A 12,590-nucleotide genomic window follows, 5' to 3' on the forward strand; every position below is an offset into this window, starting at 1 on the left:
ATATATATGTATATATATATATATATATGTACACACACATACACACACATATATATGTAATATTTATAACATTTAAATATAACATTGTTTAACATATATGCATGTATGTATATCTATATACATATATATGTGTTTATATATATACGTGTGTGTGTGTGTATATGTATGTATATATATATATAGCATACATCATCTTTAAATGAAGATACCAATAATTAGCAACCATTATATGGTTCTCTTTCATTAAGACATGTATCTCTCCTCTGGAAAGGGATGAAGAGATCTTTACAGTGCATTATCTGAAAAATATAAAATTACTTACTTGTGAGATAAAACTTTGTCACCTGGAGCTGTCAGAGGAATTCAAAGGTATTACCCTTGGATTGTATGAGACTCCAGCAGAAGAAAACTAATACAGTGTCACAGACTTTAAGAAGTGGAAGGTTAGGTGATAAGTGATCTCAATTTAAGTGTAAAAATATGGGCAAAACAGATTAGCTGAGTGGGCCCCTTCACTGTCCAATACAATAATATATTATGTATTATGCAAGCAAAACACTAATTCATACATAATTTACTATTCTATTTACTAATTGGTATGGTTCTTATTGAATGAAGTAAAATTCTTACTAATGTTTTGTAATGAGCAAAGTGTTTTATACTTGTGTTAGTAAAAGCTTTTGGTGATTTGAAGAAGACTGAATATGATCAGTAGTCCAAGGTCAGAAAAAAATAAAAAGGCTGAAGTCTCTCTCTCTCTGTCTCTACTTTTCATATTTTGAAGAATTGGTATCAGTGTCGGTTGAGCAGAAGCCTAGTAGTATTAGAAGATGACCTCATACAAAGACTGTGACAAGGTTTTGCAGAGGGAAAAACCTCATCCATATCAAATGAAACAAATGTTAAAGAAAGGCTGATTGTCTGGAAGATTCATCCTTATCTCAAGGCAAGTCCTACTTTTAAGGTGGAATTAATAAGATTCCATTATAAAAAATTGCTTAGTTTTATTAATAGCATCAAAGAAAGCAATAGAGTAATTCATGTCTTTCTAACTAATGAATTTAGCTGGTAAGCCAGGAGAGTAGTTGCAGTAAGATACCAAATACTTCTTCCTGAGGAATTTTGAGAATCCCAACATACAGAAGAAATTTACATTGCTGTGTTATCCCATCCACCTCCCACTCTTCATCCTACCTTAAAAAATATATATGGTGGGGCGAAGTGGCTCCTGCTTGTGATCCCAGCACTTTGGGAGGCTGAGGCAGGCAGATCATGAGATCAAGAGATCCAGACCATCCTGGCCAGCATGGTGAAACTCCATCTCTACTAAAAATACAAAAATTAACTGGGTGTGGTGGTACATACCTGTAGTCCCCGCTACTCTGGAGGTTGAGGCAGGAGAATCCCGTAAACCTAGGATGTGGAGGTTGTAGTAAGTCAAGATCACACCACTGCAGTCCAGCCTGGTGACAGACAGAGGAGACCCAGTCTCAAAAAAAAAAAAAAAAAAAACCAAAGAAGTATATCATGGAAATAATAGCTCACGGTGACTTCCTTTTCATATAAGCACTCAGGAAAATATGAACTGCCTTTTACAATGTTGGTCTCTAAAGCATTGCCTTCTGGTCACCACTGGTTCATTTAAATGCTGAACTTCTCTGAAACACTTACTGTGCTGGTAGCTCTCCCCTCGATATTGAGTCACACATAAAGGTGAAACTAAAGATGTAGCTCATTTTATGATTAATTTTAAGCCAATGAAATTAATTTAAATAGTAAATTAAAATAACTCATGAATAAATCAAAAGTTATTTATATGTTTTAGAGAAAAGTTACAAATTATATTGAAGCAAGTGTGTTAGTATTCTATTTTTTCTTTTAATTTGTTATTAAAATTTAATATTCATTTTCTGAATAAATGCCACATAATGTAAAAATAGAATCCAGAAACATTCGACACAGTTAAGGCAAACTCATCTGGGATTCAAAGTCTGTTGTGGGAATCTTTTTAGTTCAACTACTAAAAGAAATAATGGGATGTCACAGGTTTCCAGAACACTGGCCCCTCACACTTGGTTGGTTACTTATTTCATTCTAGTCTTTACAATGAAATCTCAGAACTTCTGTGGTTATTCCTGCTGAGAAAAATGTCTCTGTTTTCTTTAACTATCAGGAATAGATACATTTTAATGACCATTGTAATTAGTATACTATAAAACAAGAATTGCCCAGCACTCTTATAACATTCTTTGAAAATTTGCTTAACCCTTCAACCTCTTTTGGTGTGTGAGTACTGAATAAAAGATCACACAATTGCTTTTTGGGAGCCGTAGTAACCCTTTCATAGGGCATCTGGTATACATCTTTAAAATATGAACTACATGACTCTATTTTATCCTTGTTTGTCTTTGAGGCTATAGTCAAAAACTGAAATGAAGATTTTAATTTTAATATTGCTTTATATCAAATAACCTTTGGAACTATGAAAGAAGCAGATTATATTAAAATGAAGTTTACAGGTATGTTAGAAGACCTTGGCTTCATTATATCCATATTGATTAATGAGTGTGAATCCTTGGCCTAGTCACTTAGAATATTTTGATGGCCAATTTGTGCATTTCTAGAATAAGGTTGTTTGAGTATGAATAAAACATGAAATAATTTTATATCATGATATACTATACAAATGATAAGGGAGTGTTGGGAAGGAAAAGAATACTCTCTTTAAATGATATGGAATTGGGGAAGGAAAGTGCTGGGTAGAGGAGGGCATGGTCCCTGGCTAGGGCTCGACCCCCATGGACCTAGGTGAGGACAGTCACTCCTGCCTTCCTGCCCAAACATCGCATTTTCTAAGACCACGCTGGCCTCCCATGCCCCCATCCTGGGCCTATAAAAACCTGAGACCCTAGCAAGACAGAGCCAGAAGCTGCTAGATGGCAAGAGGAAAACACTACTAGAGGAAGAACAGAAGCGGCTGGATGTTGTAAGGGCTTCCAGAGGAGCACCACGAAAGAAGAGCACACTGACAGACGCCAGCATGCTGGCTGGTCACTGACCTGTAGGACAGTGGGAGGAGGTGGAGTTTGGCTAGGGCAGTTGGAGGAGAGCCAGGGCTACCAAGCGGCCCAACTCCAGGGGAAGACCATCTCCCTTCCGGCTCCCCCATCAGATGAGAGCTACTTCCACTCAATAAAACTTTACACTAATTCCCCAAATCCATGTGTGATCCGATTCTTCCAGTACACCAAGGCAAGAAACTCTTGGATACAGAAAGCCCTCTGTTCTTGTGACAAGGTAAAGGATCTAATTGAGCTGGTTAACACAAGCCACCTATAGATGGGAATCGAAAAGAGCACCCTGTAACAGGGTCCGCTGAAGTTTCAGCTATAAACATTCACCACTACACACTGCTCTGTGGTGGGAGCCCCACATCCTGCCCTTCTGTAGGCTCCCCTAGAAGGGTGAGTAGCCGGGGCCACTAAAGAAGCCAGTGAGCCACACCCTCATCGCACACCCTGTAACTGGGACAAGGGACCCTTTCCTGCTTTACAAATATATAAAACTTTGTTAAACAGAATCATGATTATTAACGTGACAGGACTTAAAAAGCCAGAACATGATTATAGATGCAAATCCTTGGATAGAGCAAAGCAGCATACAAATTTAAGTTTTTAATACTTATTATTCAACATTAACAATGCTGTTTTTTTTTAATTTGTTATAAATTTATCCTTTAACTTAGATAACTTATTCTCAATACAAATTTTAGGGACCACTCTTTCCTTTATATATTTTATAGAGGTCAGAGCAAAATAAATAAATTTTAAAATAGATCCTTTTCATCCTAAATGTTAGAGATATTATTTCCTTTGTATAAATTGAACTAAAAGGGTGATTGGTTGCCTACTTCTTCAATTTATGAAAATGACATACGTTTTTCATTTTCTTTAATATGTTTTGTATTTTCTAAACTTTCTGAATTGTGCTAGGTATAACAATGTTAGCTCAGTATCTTTAGTCTGCCCCATATTGTTACATGGATAAAACTTTATTTTATGCTCTGCTCACCCACTGTTTACTATTTGGTAGTACCATTTACAAGAGATATTATCTTCTTTGACAGATAATATACAATATGGAAAACATGAGAATTATAACTTATATGAGTTACTACAAATACTGTCAAAGTTTCACATCTTTGTACTTAGCAATTTAGGTTTTGTTCTAAGGACTGTATAATTTATTTGAAGTGGTGTTCTGAATTTTGAATTAATTCCATTAAATCATTATATATAGCAGAAACAAATTTACACATACCTAAACATTTAGAAAACTAAAGGTAAATAGTTACATGTATAATTGTGTTTAATCTTCAAATTAAATCAAGGCAATATTATTGAATTTTAGATATAGGGCTGAGAAAAAGAGTAAAAGATTCTAAGAAGATTAAGTAGGTTGTACAAAGCCATTTAGCTAGGAAGGGTCAGAGTCAGAATTTGAACTTTGGTCTGCCTGACCTTGAAGTGCATTCCTTTTATCTCCATGCTTTATTGCCTTTTTGTTAAAAAATAAAGCTGAATTTAAAGCATAGCCTTAACATGTAGTTTTAAGTTGAGAATATCTGGGTTTTTCTTTGATAAGAGAATCACCACCTCTTATGTTGTTATACAAAGAACAGATAAAACTTCTGAAATAGTTAATTATCTTGTTCATTTCTATATGGCTAATCGGGAGCACAGACAGAATCTGAAATCATATCAGTGTGACTTCAAAGCCTGCAGGCTTTCCTCTCTAGTAGGAAGAACTAAGTAAAACAATAGCTATACACGTTGCAGATAACAGAACTGAAAAAGTGATTAGAGTAAAAGGTATAAGTAAAGAGAGTAAAAGCAGGTGTCTTCTTAGGACCAAAAAAAAAAAAAAAAAAAAAAAAAGAAGTAGAGCTAAGGGATGGTGATTGAGGTTAAACACTGAAAAAAAAAAACCACTGGAAATAGGTTGGATTCATTGTCATAATAGTGAATCTAAAATAGCAAAGGCAATTGAAAGACCAAATTAACCTAACTATGAGCTACTAATGGAATAAAAAAGAAAGAAGTTGATGGATTCTGTTTGTACACTTTATTGCATTTACACAGTTTCAAGTATAAGTGGCATAAGCCAGGACTAGGCAGAATGTGGTTTCCCTGAATTGTTACTTCATTCCTTTTCTTACCTTAAAGACTTCGCACTTAGTTTCACCTTAGCCTAAATTCTCTATGTCAAAGAGGATTCCCTCACTTTTTCACCTTTTTCCAAATAATGGAAATTTTTCTTAAACTAAATTAAGCATGAAGTATTTTTAGAAAAGAATATATTAAAATAAGAAAAATATAAGGAAAGAATATCTTAAAATATTACAACATGAATGAATCATGTACATGAAAAACATTTTGCTGACAGAAGTAGTAATAAAATAGATGTGTAGGATTTGCAAGAGTTCACAATGGGGCAATCCATTGGAAGGAGTAGTAAGTCCTTCTCACAATTTTGAGGAATCATGAACCTAAAAATTAAATCTTCTTTTTCTCTTCTAACATCTTGGGAGGACCCTACCTCACATTCACTGATTAAAAGACATGCCATAACATATTTCCTTGGTATACCTACGAAACAGAATGAGTAAGGTTCTTTTCAAACCAGTGATACGTGAATCACAAAGCTTTTGGAGGTTGAGTTCTTTTTCTTCATCTAAACTTTCTTTGAAGAAGAAATCGGTTAGAAAATATATGAGAATGCATTATCTCCTGAGAGATCTAGTACTTCTATTTGAACCTCCAGTTTAAAAATGTTTAAAAATATAAAATATTTTTATTTCTGCAATTCCAATCAGTATATTTTCTCTTATAAATAAGTCTGAAATATAGAAGCTTAAACAATGTAAAATATTGTGTTTTCTCACAAAATTGTCCATTCTTTATCATTGTTAAAATGCACACGATAAAGACACTATTATATTCTGACTCTGGCTAGCACAACCAAAACAATAAATGATTCTTAGCTAAATGGGCACTGAATACATATATTAAAAAAGAATAAAAGGAAAGGAGGGAGAAAAAGCAGAATAAACCAAGGAAAACAGGAGGGTGGGAAGAGGAGAAGGAGAGAGAGAGGGAGGGGAGAACTTTCACTACCACTTGTTTGAGTTATGAGTGTCCTACCTAGTGTTTCTCTGGCTATCCTTGGAGAAGCAAGTCTTTTCTTTCTGAGTCCAATTTCCAACTACAAAAGAGTTAGTAATAAACTATTCTATTGTAATATAAATCCTTCCGTAACATTTATTAATCAATCAACTGATGTACAAGCATTCAACTAGTAATTCTGTTTTGGTTTTTAATCAAATACTTTGGTTATGTCTGTAAAATGTGTAAATCATTTGTCAAATGTCTTAGTTTGGGCAGCCATAACAAATTACTATAGACTAGGTAGTATAAACAACACACATTTATTTCTTACAATTCTGGAGGCTGGGAAGTTCAAGAATGAGGTAGCAGCAGACCCAGGGTCTGGTGAGAGGCTTCTTCCTGGTTTGCAGACAACAGTCTTCTCATTGGATTCTCACCTGGTGAAGAGCAGAGAGCAAGAGAAAGCTCTCCTGTCTATTCTTATAAGAGCACTAATCCTATTCATGAAGCTCTACCTTCATGACCTAATTACTCTCAAGGGCTCCATCTCCTAAATATTATCACATTGAAGGTTAGGATTTCAGTATTTCAATTTTGAAGGAACACAAACATTCAGTCCATAACAGCATGAGAAACCTCTGTAATTAAGAAAAATATCCTGAGATTTTTTTTAACTATAAAACAATGGAGTCTTTTGTACCAAAAATTGTAAAGTTTTGAAAAGATGTGAGTAGAGAAGAAGTTATGAGATTGATTAAAGATTCTTCATATTTGGAATACCACAAAGAAAAGAATGGCACATTACAACATCAACCAGCTACTTCAATGTATTCTTCTTTTTCTTCTTAGATATCTATTATCTGTATAGTTACTGCCTAAATCAATCCTCATACTTCAAATTCTCTTATTCTCATAATTTAGAATGTATTAGGCCTTCCAAGAAGTCTCAGTAAATCTGTAGTTATTCCTATGGACCTCAGGAACTTTTTGCATCTTTATATTTTGCTTCCTAAGATTAAGTGCTACAGCCTGAAAAGATTAAAGTCCTTTTTCTTAGAATCTTTGTTATAGTCAAATTCCATATATAATATCATTAGAGGCATACTTTACCATATCTACATTTTCAAGTGTATAACTTCTACAAGAGTAATTATCTAGAGGTCAAGAACCACAAATTAGTAATCTTGACATCCTCAAGTAATGTTTAAAATGAGTATGATAAAAATTATAGGGTAGATTAGAGTGCTTAGAACTCATTTGTTTTCTCTTTTTTCTCCTATTCAAGTTGTATTGAATTATTCAACTATATTCAATCTGAGTTCACTTCAGGGGTGAAGTTTGTTAAGGTTTGAAACACTGCTATTTTTCCCCTCAAGAGAATATATGAAGACATCTATGCATTAGTAGTGTAAGAGATTCATTCTCCCAGGGTGAAAGGAGAGAGGAAATAAATCCTGTGTCCTAGGTTACAGACTCAAATAGAGTGTCTCAAAAGATCTCCGTGTCAACTAAATGGAAAGAAGGTAGCAGCAAGAAGGTAGCAGTCATCCGGAAGAACTGAAGGGATGGTGTAGATAGGAATGATGAAAGCCTCAAGGAAATTTTCAAGTGAAAGATTGGTTGCAGATTATATTAGTACTTCATCATCCCCACTCCTCCAATTCCAAGTAATGCTTAAAATTGGATACCTCTTTACAAGGGAATAGATAGGATAGTTCAGAAAATACTTAGTGTAAGTTATTTGTTATAAATTTAAAAAATGATTCCTTTAATCCAGAATAATGGGAGCTCAAAAGTACACATTTTGAGTTAAACACAAAGTTTTACTTATTCACAATTCATTATGTAAACAGCACCATGTCCGCAGCAGCACTTGTTCAATAAGCTGGCTCAGAGCATAGAATATAGGACACACTGAATATGCTAATAATAAATTCTATATTGATGATGATAGACTATCTCAGAATGAGAGAGTGTGAAAATTTGTATCTTCCAATATTTATTTAAAGGATAACAATCCTAACCAAGTGAGTTTAATATTTTTCTCCAACATCTTATTTTTAGTGCAGATATATTTATTTTATGATACTTTATTGTAAGTGATTTTTTGTTTTACCTTTCAAAAATTATGTCCATACCATTCATCCTCTACTTTAGTCAGAGAGGCCCCAGATTGATAGTCCATCCACCATAGTTCTGATGAAAAAGGAAATTCTTCATATTTTGTATCATTTTCTTTCTGACAATTTATAATTTAAAATATCTCAAAGGCTTATTCTAAAAGGTACTGAGTGGATGTTCTCTGGCTTATATGAATAGAGAGAAAAAGCATAGGTCATGCAAGGAGACTAAATAGTGTGAAAAGAGACTAAGCAAAACAAAAAGCACATTCAATGGAATAAATGTAAAACAAATTACATATAAAGAAGTATGATGGCACCAGTTAGTCTTTTAAAATCAGACTGGCATTTATCAATTGGTTATGATAAAGAAGACCTCATTTAAGATTATTTTTTTATATAGAAACTTTAACATTCAAGTTTTAAAAAATATCAAAATATCAGTTAAAAATGTTTTAAAATGGAAGCTATTATGTCTAAAACATGTTCTGATCTATACTTTATTGTGAAAACCACAAGCTGCATCCTAAAATGGAAATGGAGTTTACTAATTAGTTAAACAGTTTATCTCATATGGTGATTTTGAACAGTTATAAAAGCAATCTCAATGTGTTGACAAAATGCCTTTACTAATACCATTATTGTAAAATAAGAAACATATTCCTCCTGTCTAACTGAAATTTTGTATCATTTGACCAGAATCTCTTTAATCTTCCCATACCTCAGACTCTGGGCACTACCATATTACTCTCTGTTTCTAGGAGTTTGACATTTTTAGATTCCACATATAAGTGAGATCAGATGGTCTTTCTCTTTTCTGTGCAGGTAATATCTGTGTTTTTGTTCTTTTTGCTTAAGATTGCTTTGACTATTTAGGGTCTTTTGTGGTTCTGCATACATTTAGAATTGTTTTGTTCTATTCTTGTAAAAATTGTCCTTGCAATTTTGTTAGAGATTGCGTTTTACTTGTGATAAACTATAAAAATTTATTGACCCTTGGGAAAGGATTGATTTATACTTTTCCTTTTATTTATTAATTTCATGGGAAAATGCATAGAATTATCATTTTTATTTACTGGTTTCAGGGAAAATACACAGAGCACTGCAAGTATTTAGTTCTTATCATACTTTTTCTCTGGATTTCTTTTTATATGTTAAACTTGCATGATCATCTTTATCTATTCAGGTATAAGATCATCTGTTGATCTGAAAGTTTGCCATCAAGATACTTTTGTGAGGTTCATTTTTACTTTACCTTTAAAGATATTTTAATGATTGTCTCTTTGTGAACACTTTACCTTACTTCTCTAAATAGGATATAATTTCATATGTCCTCTTGGTTCCTAATACCTGCTTTACACAACACTTAATTATTACCTAATTAAATAACTATATATATATATCATTAATTTCACAATTTCTCCTGTCCAAACTAAAGAAAATCCTTAAGAACACTGTTGTGTCTCCAGTAACTATTTACTGTCTAATAAATGGTTTTATAATACATAAATGAATAATTGAAACTGAATTTCAAAGAAATGTAATCATTTTTTTCTAAAAGAATACAACTAGCATATGACAATATCAGGATAAATACTGATAATGTTTTTTGTTTCTTTGTTTTCTTCCTGCACCATACCGCTTTTGATGACTTGGAGGAAGCAAAAACAAGTAATGTGAGGTTCATTTACTGGCTTTACAAAGTAGGTCTTTTTCATTTGTTCCATTTGTTTATTTGGTCACTATAAAAAGTCAGTTATGTATTTAATGTAGGTAGATTAAGCCTTTCCAATAAATACACAAATCTCTATTCATGGCTTCTATTTTTATTTTTATTTATTTATTTAGATTTAGAAAAATGGAATACTTCTTGTACAAAGACTGGGAAAGAGTTCCACACCTTGTCTGAATACTTAATCTAAGCACACATCTATTAATTCCAAATTTTAAACATCTTCAGCTTTCCAAAAGCAGTTATTTAAAAGCACTTTAACAATATTTTTACCTGAACCTGTTTAGATTTTTTTTCCTAAAACCTATCTTTTTAAACTCCCAAACATAGAGTAATATAAATCAGTCAGTCAATCAAAGAAACAAAAAAAGCTTAACACACAAAGCATGGAGAACAATATGGGACTTGAGATGGAATAAAGAAATGTGTTTGAAAATATACATGTCACAAGTACTCTTATATTAAATAGAAATATGCATGCTATAAGAATCAACTGAAGAATATATTAAATATGGCAATATTTTCCAGGAATCAAAAATATTAAGTTTACTGAAAATGTTAAAATAAAAACCATACCTATAATAAAAAACATTTACTGGCATAAACATAATTGTGTTTTTATTTCTTACTTAGGCAATTAAAATTTTAACATAAACTATTATGCAATTAAAATGATATAACTGTTAATAACAAATATATGCAGATATCATTTATGAAAACTTAATCTACATATCAGAATATAGTAACATAATTTGAACAACATTGTTATATCTTTATTGGTATTTTAGTTCTATAACAGCTCTGGTATTTTTAATTTGACTGTAAAATAACTTTTATCCATCTGTATGATCTGTGTTTCTCAGCTCACCTGGTAAATGTTGGGCCACTGATATTCGTAAGTGGTAATTTATAGTTGAGCAGATGTCGGTACCATACACTGTACTGTAGAGCACAGAATTCTTGAATTATGTTTACACCATTTTTCTTATTTGTTTGTGTTAAATGAATGATGACAGAAAGTCATCAAAGATGAACTATGTTATTGGGATGATTCTGGTGTTCTGATTCCTAGATAAGCAATCTTCTGTTGTGTCTGACACAATTATGGTTCTATATTTTTATTTGTAATCTCAAAAAGGAACTATTTGAATATTGAGGGAAGTTGAAGATAAACAAAAAAGAATGGTTCTGAATGGCAATGCAAAGTAAAAATTCCATTGTGAGAAATCTGACCTTGATAATTATGAGTTTTAAATATGTCTCAGTTGGGAAAATGCTTATTTTTCTCCTCGTGTTTTATACTGCACTGTCTTAGAGAAATCATGATTTTACTTGTGTGTGCATGTGCATTTATATGTGTGACTATGTATTTGTGTGATGGATGCTACAGTTACCCATGTACCAACTGATAAATATGGAAGTATACCTGGGTGGAGAGACCTCCAAGTAGTCACTACTTAAAATGCCTTAATGCCCCATGCACATTTCTACTACAGCCTTCTGTGTGTTATTTCAGGAATATTAATGAGAAACATACTTGTGGGAAGAAGCATGAATGTTGTGATGAAAATAATCTTGAAGTACAAGGAGTGTAATTTGAAAATGACATAGTCTTAGATATAAAATTAAATTGTAGATTTAATATTAGAAGCTGGAGACTTTGACAAAAGGGAAACTCCTTGAAGGAATTCACTTAAGGCTCTCATTGAGGACATGGAAACCATCATATTGACATACAATTTTATTTTTCTGTTCTGTATTATAGTATTCTTAATTTCTCTAACCCAACAAGGACTAATAAATTTCACATTAATATCACTAAAATCTAAAGGATGTCTTCTATTTGTTTCTTCTGAATTAGTCTCTACTCTTCTTCACAATGTTCTGGATCTCCACGTGCTGACCTATAGGAGCTACATTTTTATCTTCTTTCATATTTGTTTTGTTTAATAGAGAGCCCCAGTGAAAGAATAGTAAAAAAGAGAAGAATAAGTTTGAAATATTCAATCACTCAGCTCCTTACCTGCGTGGCTGCCTTGGTTTGGCTGAATCCCCTGACATAAGATCTGACAGGATAGTCCCTTTGTATGTGACTGTATCCTTCTATCTAGAAACTGCTCTCTTCCCTTTCCTCTTCAGACCTAGAGGTATTTATTCTTATAACTACCCACTATTAGAGTGGTTATAAAAATAAATATGATAATCTGCCTACAATTAAGTAAATAATCTCTTAATAAGCTTTTCTCATGTTACCCAATACATACAACATCTGTTTCCTGCCAGGGCTAATATTGATATAGACAGCTAAGAAAAATGGGACTTTGCTGGGGTTCATGAAGTGGTAACAAGATCATACTAAAAACAGTGAATTAGTGTTCCTTTTAATCGCATGGGAAAATGAGCAGGGATTTTTAATAGAAACAGATGAAGCACATAAGAAAAGACAGACTCAGGAACAAATTGCAGGTAAAAAAATAAAAAAGCACATTAAATTCCATGCTCTAAAAATAAATACTGAAATAAGCCAATCCTTGAAATTTGGGGGTGGAGTAATATTTGAGTCATAACCTG

The 12,590-nt window shown here is 32.8% G+C and overlaps 1 long non-coding RNA gene across 3 annotated transcripts in view; it reads right to left on the reverse strand.

The window, feature by feature from the left end:
• LOC118148526 (uncharacterized) overlaps positions 1–12,168 on the reverse strand; it is a 76,299-nt gene extending 64,131 nt beyond the window's left edge. For 2 of the 3 annotated variants that reach the window (XR_008476986.2, XR_004735360.3), the window contains exons 1-3: positions 12,043–12,168; positions 6,499–6,604; positions 1,366–1,489 (exon numbers count right to left, since the gene is read on the reverse strand). This is a non-coding gene — a long non-coding RNA (uncharacterized LOC118148526). The remainder of the gene's footprint in view (positions 1–1,365; positions 1,490–6,498; positions 6,605–12,042) is intronic. The other variant, XR_004735359.3, reaches the window with a different exon arrangement.
• Between the last annotated feature and the right edge of the window lie 422 nt (positions 12,169–12,590).

This window comes from Callithrix jacchus, chromosome 16 (genome assembly GCF_049354715.1).
Source record: "Callithrix jacchus isolate 240 chromosome 16, calJac240_pri, whole genome shotgun sequence".
NCBI lineage: Eukaryota > Metazoa > Chordata > Mammalia > Primates > Cebidae > Callithrix > Callithrix jacchus.